Source organism: Lissotriton vulgaris, chromosome 5 (assembly GCF_964263255.1).
Source record: "Lissotriton vulgaris chromosome 5, aLisVul1.2, whole genome shotgun sequence".
In the NCBI taxonomy this organism is placed as follows: domain Eukaryota; kingdom Metazoa; phylum Chordata; class Amphibia; order Caudata; family Salamandridae; genus Lissotriton; species Lissotriton vulgaris.
In genome coordinates this window covers 1544288059-1544298488 of record NC_141693.1, presented here as the reverse complement: position 1 = coordinate 1544298488, position 10430 = coordinate 1544288059, and the positions used below count along the sequence as shown (strand labels likewise).

At 57.6% G+C, this 10430-nt stretch overlaps 1 non-coding gene across 1 annotated transcript; it reads left to right on the top strand.

Moving 5' to 3' along the window:
• The first annotated feature begins 489 nt into the window (after positions 1 to 489).
• LOC147712987 (5.8S ribosomal RNA) lies at positions 490 to 643 on the top strand. Its single transcript, XR_015296139.1, has one exon. It is a non-coding gene; the product is annotated as a 5.8S ribosomal RNA (ribosomal RNA).
• The last annotated feature ends 9787 nt before the right edge of the window (positions 644 to 10430 follow it).

Below are 10430 nucleotides of genomic sequence, written 5' to 3'. Positions count from 1 at the left end.
AAGCCGCCTGGCTCTCCCCTTCCTGCGCCTCTGACCCGGGCGAGGGTGGTGGTGGGCTAATTGCCAGCCCGACGGCATGGCTCGGGGCCGCCCGGCAGCGGGCGGCTGACGTGCAGGTGGAGCGACCCTCCCTCGTTGCCAGGTACCCGGTTTGGCTTGGTCCCGTGCGGCCAGGCCGAGGGGTTAGAGGACTCGCGCGGTCCCTCCCGGTTACCCCGGGAGGAACCGGCGGCTGTGGGGCTGCCTGCTCCCATCGCACTGGGAGCCCTCTTCCTTCCTTGCCCGCTGGTGGGCGGGTGGGCGGGGGCTCCCAGGCCGAGCGCCTGGCAGTGTTTTTTACTCCCAACGGTGCAGTCTGACTCCCAGAGGGGAAGCCTTGAACGGGGCACCGGGGCCGTCTCGCCGCGCGGGCGGCGGACAGACCGTGTCGCCTTCCTCCCGCCTCTCCTGCACCCGCAGGTGGGCGAACGTTTTCGAAAAGTTGCCTGTGACTCTTGGCGGTGGATCACTCGGCTCACGCGTCGATGAAGAACGCAGCTAGCTATGAGAATTAGTGTGAATTGCAGGACACATTGATCATCGACACTTCGAACGCACCTTGCGGCCCCGGGTTCCTCCCGGGGCTACGCCTGTCTGAGGGTCGCTCGATCATCAATCGCCCCGGGGCTTCCCCGGGACGCGGCTGGGGCCGTCGCAGGGTTAGCTCCGCTACCCCTTCGTCCCCCCACAAGTTCAGACCCCCCGATCACCCGTGGCAGGGTCCCTCTCCGGGTCCTGCTGCGGAGGTACACCGCCGGCGCACCTGGCCCCGTGAAGGGGCCCGGCGACCGGTCCGCCCCGGGCCCGTCCCGGGGCGCCTGGCTGCGTGCCGCGCGAGGCTGTCTGTGGTGTCCCATCAGCTGCCCGCGCGCACGCACCTCGGGCGCCCACCTCCGTGGCTGGCTTCCCGGAGAGGGCGAAGCCCTTCTGGATGCGATCTAGGGAAAGAGGGTGTGCGCTGCCGGGTGCGCCGGGCCCCTGCTCTGGCAGGGGCCCGGCCTCCCCCCGGCAGCCCCCTTTGACGCTCCGGCGCCATTCTTCCGACTACGACCTCAGATCAGACGTGGCGACCCGCTGAATTTAAGCATATTACTAAGCGGAGGAAAAGAAACTAACCAGGATTCCCCCAGTAATGGCGAGTGAAGAGGGAAGAGCCCAGCGCCGAATCCCCGCCCGGCGGCGGGCGCGGGAAATGTGGCGTACAGAAGACCGACTCCCTGGCGTCGCTCAGGGGGCCCAAGTCCTTTGAGCCAAGCTTTTGTCTCTTTCCGTGCGTGGGCGCCCGCGGAAGCCTCCCTCCACCACACCCAGGGGTGGGTCCCTCTGCCGCCGGGCCGGCGGCAGGGATGCGGAGGGGGTAACGCCGGCCTGCGGGAGGCTGCCTCCACCACGTGCCCTCCGGCACGGGGGCCTCCCCCTCCTGTCCCTGCCCCACCGGGGTGCGAGGATGGGGGCCACACCTACCCTTGCGGGTCGGCAGGGTGACCAGATGGCCTGGGCCGCCTCCGGACGCCGGACTCACCTTCCCACTGCTGCATGGGCAAGTCGAGCAGAGAGGCGAGCAGCAGGGCCAGGCCACTCTCGCTGGACTGCAAGGGCGACTGGGTACGGCAGCCTCCCAGGCAGTCCGGGCGCTGGGTCGTCCCGGGTCATCTGGTCACCTGGCTGCGCGACCAGATGGCCCTGCGGGCAGGGGGGCGACCAGATGGCCCTGCGGGCTGGGCGACCAGATGGCCCTGCGGGCTGGGCGACCAGATGGCCCTGAGGGCTGGCGGGCCGGGCTAACTCCAACTTTTGTCCCCCCCCCAAAGTTCTGTAAGCCCCCACTACGTGGGGGCTTAATAGTCGACAAAAATGGGCTCCCCGGGCAGGCCGTCGGGGAGAGGACGTGGCCGGGGCTTAACCCTCCTTGGTTCCGGCCCAGGGTCCGGGTCCTGGGGACAGGGGGGTCCGCCGGGAGTCTCTCCCCGGGCCCGGCTAGGGTTGGTAGGCTGGGCCAGGGGCCTGGGGCCTGGTGCCTGAGCTCTGTCCTGCAAGCCGGCCGAGGTTCCGGGCGTTCATCGGGGCCAAGGAAGGCTGGCTAGGGTTTCGGAAGCAGGGACCGGGCCCGGGGCTTGAGCTCCGTCCGGCAGGCCATGGGGTTGCTGGAGCCTCCCCGTCCTGCAAGCCGGCGGAGGTTCCAGGCGTTCATCAGGGCCAAGGGAGGCTCTCCCCGGCCTGGCTAGGGTTTCGGAAGCAGGGACCGGGAGCGGGCCCGGGGGCCTGAGCTCCGTCCGTCCGGCCATGGGTTTGCTGGAGCTTCCCCGTCCTGCTAGCCGGGCGGGGTTCCAGGCGTTCATCCGAGCCAAGGGAGGCTCTCCCCGGCTTGGCTAGGGTTTCAGAAGCAGGGACCGGGAGCGGACCCGGGGCTTGGGCCCCATCCGGCAGGGCCCGGTGGTGCGGGAATAACCCTCCGTCCTGCAGCTCCGGAGCCCGTGAGCCCTGGAGCCCCCCAAGGAGCCCTGCAGCCCCGTAGCCCTGGAGCCCCTGAGCCCTGCAGCCCTGGAGCCCCGGAGCCCCCGAACCCTGCAGCCCTGGAGCCTCTGAGCCCGGCAGCCCAAAGCCCTGCAGCCCAGGAAGCCCTGCAGCCCCCCCGAGCCCTGTAGCCCTGCAGCCCAAGGGAGGCTCTCCCGGGCCTGGCCTAGGGTTCGGGAGCCGGGCCTGGGACCGGGCCCGGGGCTCGGGTTCCCTCCGGCAGGCCCTGGGGTGCGGGAACCACTCCGTCCTGCAAGCCGGTCCGGGCGCCGGGGACGGAGGGGCCACTAGGGCCCAGGGAGGCTCTCGGGCCGGCAGATTAGCGTCCTTTCGGTCCCCGCCATCTGGTCGGCCTTCTCCCCTCGGCCATCTGGTCCCCCGCAAAGCTTTCCTATGGGGCGACTAGATGGCCGGGCTTCCCTGGAAGTCCCGATGGGGTGCCATTTGCCTCCCGGATCCCAGCCAGGGCTCCAGGAGGTCGGGCACGTTTGCGCCCTGGGTCCCCTCTGTCACCTCGAGTGCACGGATTACAAGAAAGGGGGGTAATTTTCCTTCGGATTAGTAGGTGCAAGGTATGCCCAAACACCCTCCCGGGGCTGGTGGTTCCCTGCTGCGGACCAGATGGGCGATGCCCGGGCAACACCTGCAAGGCATCCGGGGCTCCCTCCTCCGGCCCGCAGAGTGGCAAAGTACCCGGGACAGGCTCCTTGGGTCCCGGGCCCTGCAACCCCGGAGCCCCAAAGCCCTGGAGCCCTGGAGCCCTGGAGCCCTGGAGCCCCGGAGCCCTGCTGCCCTGGAGCCCTGCAGCCCCCCGAGCCCCGGAGCCCCGGAGCCCCGGAGCCCTGCAGCCCTGCAGGCTTGGAGCCAACGGCATGTCAGAGTGGTCCATGTTCAGAGTGCTCCACGGGTCCCGGGTAGTCCTCCCCCGGGCGTCCGGGGCTCCCTTCCCCGGGCCAACAGCATGTCAGAGTGCCCAGGACGGGGTCCACGGGTCCCGGGCAGTCCTCCCCCAGGCGTCCGGGCCCGAGAGCTCCGGTGGTCCACCCCGCGCCTAAGGCCCAGCCGGGGTCCCTGAGCCCTGCTAGGCAGGCAGGCAGGCGGGAGCAGCTGGGAGCACCTTTCCCCTCGGCCATCTGGTCGCACATAATGCTTTCCAATGGGGCGACCAGATGGTCATGGCCGGGCTTCCCTGGAAGTCCCGATGAGGTGCCATTTGCCTCCCCGATCCCAGGGAGGGCTCCAGGAGGTCGGGCGCCTCCGCGGCCTGGGTCCCCTCCGTTACTCGGTGCGCACGGATTCCAAGAAAGAGGGGTAGCCTTCCTCCGGATTACTAGGGACAAGGTATGCCCGGACACTTCTTGCAGTTCTCTGCCCGGGGGGACCAGATGAGATGTGCCTGGGATACACCTCCCTAGGCAGCCGGGGCTCCCTTCTCCGGACCAACGGCATGTCAAAGTGCCCAGGACGGGCTCCATGGGTGCCGGGCAGTCCTCCCCCGGTCGTCCGGGGCACCCATCTCCAGGAGGCCAACGGCATGGCAAAGTACCCGGGAAGGGCTCCACGGGTCCCGGGCAGACCTCCCCCGGGCGTCCTGGGCACCCATCTCCAGGAGGCCGACGGCATGGCAAAGTACCCGGGAAGGGCTCCACGGGTCCCGGGCAGACCTCCCCCGGGCTTCCGGGGCACCCACCGGGCAGACCTCCCCCCTGGCGTCCGAAGCACCCATCTCCAGGAGGCCAACGGCATGGCAAAGTACCCGGGAAGGGCTCCACGGGTCCCGGGCAGACCTCCCCCGGGCGTCCGGGGCACCAATCTCCAGGAGGCCAACGGCATGGCAAAGTACCCGGGAAGGGCTCCACGGGTCCCGGGCAGTCCTCCCCCCGGGCGTCCGGCGCTCCCTTCTCCAGGCCGATGGCAGGTCAGAGTGACCAGGACGGGCTCCACGGGTCCCGGGCAGTCCTCTCCCGGGCGTATGTGGTTGTCCGACAGATTCGGGCGGATGTGCTTTTACGAACCGGATCGGAATCGGCCCAAATAATAATAATAATAATCCACATTTGTAAAGCGCACAATCACCCGTAAGGGTCGCTAGGGGCCGTCGGGAAGATTAAGCAAGCTATTGCCCAGAGTCACATGGTGCTGGGCTAATCTGCCGCCGGTGCCGGGGATCGAACCGTGATCTCCAGATTTCGGAGTCAGCCGCCCTAGCCGCGGGGTCAGCTATTCCTCAGAGTCACATGGTGCTGGGCTTTTCTGCCGCCGGCGCCGGGGATTGAACCGTGATCTCCAGATTTCGGAGTCAGCCGCCCTAGCCGCGGCGTCAGCTATTCCTCAGAGTCACATGGTGCTGGGCTTTTCTGCCGCCGGGGATCAAACCGTGATCTCCAGATTTCGGAGTCAGCCGCCCTAGCCGCGGCGTCAGCTATTCCTCAGAGTCACATGGTGCTGGGATTTTCTGCCGCCGGCGCCGGGGATCGAACCGTGATCTCCAGATTTCGGAGTCAGCCGCCCTAGCCGCGGCGTCAGCTATTCATCAGAGTCACATGGTGCTGGGCTTTTCTGCCGCCGGCGCCGGGGATCGAACGCGTGATCTCCAGATTTCGGAGTCAGCCGCCCTAGCCGCGGCGTAAGCTATTCCTCAGAGTCACATGGTGCTGGGCTTTTCTGCCGCCGGGGATCGAACCGTGATCTCCAGATTTCGGAGTCAGCCGCCCTAGCCGCGGCGTCAGCTATTCCTCAGAGTCACATGGTGCTGGGCTTTTCTGCCGCCGGTGCCGGGGATCGAACCGTGATCTCCCGATTCCGGAGTCAGCCGCCCTAGCTGCGGCGTCAGCTATTGCCCAGAGTCACATGGTGCTGGGCTTTTCTGCCGCCGGCGCCGGGGATCGAACCGTGATTCCCAGACATTCGGTCGGATGTGCTTTTACGTACCGGATCGGAATCGGCCCCATAATGTCCTTTAAAATCACGTAAAAACAATCGTACTCCTTCTGGAGAACAACATATAACTGCTCCTAGTTCTTTCAATGTCTTTATACCAAGCAAATTTTCTGGACATGACTTAGTAAGTAACAAGTCTGTGGTACGGGACAATGGACCGACTCCTAGGGAAACAGGCTTTGACACTTCATTAACAATAGGCTTTCCGGAAAATCCCAGGGAAACATTCTGTGAGCCTGAGAGGGGTGCCCCTGGAACCTCGTCATGGCTGATGGTAGTTCTGCTCGCCCCTGTGTCAATCAGAAATTTTCTGTCTTTTCCCAATACACGACTATGTACATAGGGACCTTCTTGATCTACAGGAACCTCAATAAGGGGCAAGCCAACCTCCCTCTCTAGGCTGTTTCATGAGAACTGTTGGTATTCTGGATAGTCCGACGGTGTGTACTGGTACATTTGTTGGGTAGCTTGTTGTGTGGCAGCTGATGGTGGGGGTGGAAAATTCGCTACTGTGTGTTGCGTGTTCTGTGGGGTGCTATTCTGTCTAGGAGGATGCGGTCTTTCTTTTGTCTTGCCTGTAGCTATATTGTGTTTCAGGACAGCACATTCATTTACATAGTGACCTGGTTGCTTGCAATAATTACAGTTCCCTTTAACAGGTGTCGTGCCCTTTTTATTCGCATTAGCTGGTACTGATTGTGCAACCAGCACTTTCATTTTCGTATCTTTCATGTGTCTCTTTTCATGATCCTGTTCCTCTCTAATTCTGTTCTGGTGATATTGTAACATTTGCAACATTTGGGAAGGGCTATTTGCTTGCCAGGTACTCTCAACCTTCAGTACTCTATTCTTGATCGGGGGTAAGGAATTCTCGACTAATTTGCTCACAAAAAGATGTGGATATGATTCACTACTTGGCTTAAGGCCACTATTAATAGAAAAACATTTCTCGAATCTGGAATAAAAATCACTGGCGTCCTCATCTTGTTTCTGTTTACAGGCTGAAATAGCATCCCAATCTTCCTTTTTAGTAATCAGTAGTCTCGGCAGAACCTGTATCAGGAGTTCAGGTAGTGCTTTAGCTTTGTCCCCAAGACCAACACCAGGGTGCCTGTCTTTATCCTCGGCTTCCAATTCTGCCCAACTTAACTTTTTCTCTCCCACCTCCCAGTCTTTTTCTTTAAGCTTTTCGTAAATACCAGCAGGTAACAGGACTTTCAATAATTTTATAATGTCAGCGTATGTGTAATCCCCTATGCGGAGAATGTCTTTTAATTCACGGTGGAACCCCCCCGGGTCTTTATCATGGCAGGGCAGCATCTTTTTCATTTCCAGTATTTCTAGTTTCGTCAAGGGGGTGTAAACGTATACTCGCTGAAGGTTACCCGCCGCATTTTTGACGGGATGTACCTCTCGTAGGGGGTTCTGTCTGTCTATGTGTAAGCTCTTTCTGTCGTGGTGTGGGGCAGGAATCATGCATGTGGTCAGAGAAGTAAAGTACTTATGTCGTTGGTCCAGAATGACATTAATTAATTCAGTACCTAGGTCTGCCCATCTTTCTAGAACTATATCGTCTAGTAATTTATACAAGGGACCGGGATCAGAATATTGACTCTCGTACAACGTTATCAAATGTTGAACCATGTAAATACCAGCCAAACGCTGTTCGTTCGGTGGAAGGCTCAAAAAGGTCTGAGCCACTACGTCACTGTTATATATGTTAGAATTAGACACCCATTGAACGGGCCAATTCTTGTTTGTGTGGGTCTATTGCATTCTACCCGTCGTTTCAGTGCGTTCTCAGTAGCTTGGAATAGATTTTCGAGGGAATATCTTTCTTTTATAGGAGGTCCCTGTTTGCGGGAGTCGAGACACTTGGGCCTGTCAAAGTGCCGTGCTTTGCCTACGTAATTCATTTTATCCATCTCCTCAGTTCCGGGCTCAACATCTTCTGATGCTGAATCATATTTCCCGTCAGACTCTTTCCTGTGTATTTTTAAGATCTCTTTTCGTATTTTCCTGTACATACATTCTGTCTGTCCCTGTCTCTCGTGTTTACCGGCAGCTATGTTGTCACTCCAATCAGTCAGACCTCGCTTTACTTCTTTGTCTGGTTGATCTTGTTCCCTGATGAGACAGTTAATCAAAAACGTAAAATCATGCATTTAACCTCTACCTTTCTTTGTTCCATGGCCTCTTCTATACTGTCGGGTCCCTGCCCCGTTCTAATGAAATGGTATACTTTATATAAATTTTCCTTCATGCCTGGTAATGTGATCAAATAGTCAACAGCGTGTCTTAATCGTAGTGAGTACACGAGCATTGCACCCTCGCCTGGTACTGGATCGTATATACAACGTGACATCGTTACATTATGCTTAAAGGGTGATGCTGTCATTTGTGGCGTTCGTTGTAGTCCGGACCCTAGCAGTGCTCGTGTTGCTGGCGGTGTTCGCGGCCTTGCTGGTGGCCCCCCTCTTACTGCCCCTTGTCCTACGTCGTCTTTCACGGATGCCTGCGGAAGCCGCATTTGTAGAAGCAGATCCTGTGATGGGGGTGGAGGGAAGGGAGAGAATTCTGCATTTACATAGTCCGGAGCGGGCTCTTCTAGATAGGAGGAAATAAAAGCTTCAGCTGCTGTCGGCTTCTGTCTACGTACTCTAAAGGGTACTGGTGGTGGTGGCAACTTACTGGGTACTTCTGAGGGGGTCGCTTTAGCTAGTTCTTCTGTGAGGACGGGATAAATACCTGCAACGAGGGCATTTCTTTCTCTATCTGCTTGTTCTGCCTTGACCCATTCCCCCTCTTCCTGCAGTTCTTTTTCTCTGGCTTTTTCGGTTGCCTGTTTACTTCTCTCTGCTTTGTGGAATTCTTTCTCTGCTCTCCTATGCACTTCTTTACGCCATAACTCAATGGCATCTTTCTGGGACGGTCTAACTTTCTTTTTCCATAGTGCTTCCTCTACTTTCATAATGCATTCAGCATCCCATGTTCCTGAGGCAGGCCATCTATACTTCTCTTCTAGATCCTTCGTGTAATCTACCCATAAGTCTAAAAACAGTATGGCATCTAGCCCGTGTTTCTGATACATAAAATGACTAGGTGTGTCTCTAGGCGGGACGGGAACTGCTTCTTCGAGTATCCCTTTCCTGGTCCCTATCTGACGTAATTTCGAATACAGTGGCATGTTGGAACTAACTCAACGAAAACACAGTATACACAAAAAAAATAGACTGAAAACAACCATTCGCACTACAACACTAAAAACATTAAAAACAGATACATCCTAACTAGTACATGGGGAAAAACATGAACTTGAAAACTGTTAACTTTATGTACCGCAAAACAGTACAACCATACCGGTCTCATAAAGAGACACGTCTTTACCGTGCCCACCGAAATGGACACGTCTTTACCGTGCCTGAGTACCCACACATGTCTTTACCGAGCTCAAATAAATGAACCTGTCTTTATGCGTTCCCAATAACGGTACTCATCGGGAAGCAGAACTTGAAGGCCTCGGAAACTCGATACTGCTGCTGCTACTGCTACTGCTGCGGTTGCGGTTGCGCATGCGCCTCGGAACAGGTGGGCCTCGGGATACCTCAGACCTTGCTCTCTCACGGCTTGGGCTCTGGTTGGGATGGTCCGCAATCCTCACCGCCTCGTGTGGATGCCTGGTCGCAGTCTCCGTCTCCTCCGTGGGCCTGAGGGAGTAGGCAGGAAGTCCCGCTGTCGTGTACACTTGAAGTCCATCACGGCTGCAGAAGGGGGCCGGGGCTGGACCTACATCACCGGCGCGTGGGGAAGGGGATTTGTCCCTGTTCGGGTGCCAGATTATGTGGTAAATAAAATAATTACCCTGTCGGAATTTCTATACATTAACAAGGATCATGCATATAATGAGAGGCAAAGTCCGTGGTGTCCGATTCAAAAGGGCTTTAATTCAGTAACTCGAGTTAAGGGAGAATCGGCTTCCATCACCACTAAGGATCAGGAAGGATCGTCATCTGAACTTTATTCACAGAGTACAATATTTATACTTTAAACATACATTAACTTGCATAGAGAAGGCGGAGCGCTCTAGGTGGAGCAAGCGAAGGAGAGAGATAAGAGCACATGGGCGTGAAAAGGGCGTGTAAGAAGGCGTACACGTGGGTGTTCCCTTGAGGAGTCATAGGCATGTCATAGGTGGGTGAATACATGGAGGGGGTCTGCGTGGTCAGCTGGAACCTTTATCCTACTTGTGCGCGCAACTTGGTCATGACGTGGAATTGACGTGTAACTGGGGGAAGCAGGGGGGAGCTGACTTTCGTGCTAGTAGAGAAACCTTGAATGTCAGAACGACCTGCACTTCTGGTATTATCTGATATCTTGAGTTTGGAGGATGTATTATCTGAATTAAAGGTCGCTCGAGCAAAGGCTGCTCATCACTAAATGCTAGTATGTGCATATATTTCTTCGTGCATTCCGTGGGGCCATGGGCCTTCTATGGATGCGAGTTCTGCAAATCACTTGAATGGAGACAGAAAGGCTAGGCCCTATCTACTACAGGCGGGTTATGTTTACCATTTTCATTAAACGGGAATGTGTTTCTGTGGAGCAGAGCAGATAACTGTAAGCAAAATACTGTCTTGGCAGGCCGGGCTGGGCACCTCTCGGCCGAGCAGGAAGTATGTGAGAGGTCAGGGATACATAGCTAAACTGCAGCTTTCAGAGTGTCAGGAGGCATGGAGCCTGAATTCGGGTCCGGGCTCGGCTGAGCCACAAAACGGGTTCATCTCGACTTTTAAACGTGCACCATGCAAATACATTGGCAACATAGGCCTCAATGCAGAATTAACGTTGCTTTCATGGAGGGCTTGGTAACTGACATTCTAACATTGGACGGAAATGCAGAGGCATTACCATTACAGGCATGAGAGGGGAATTGCATG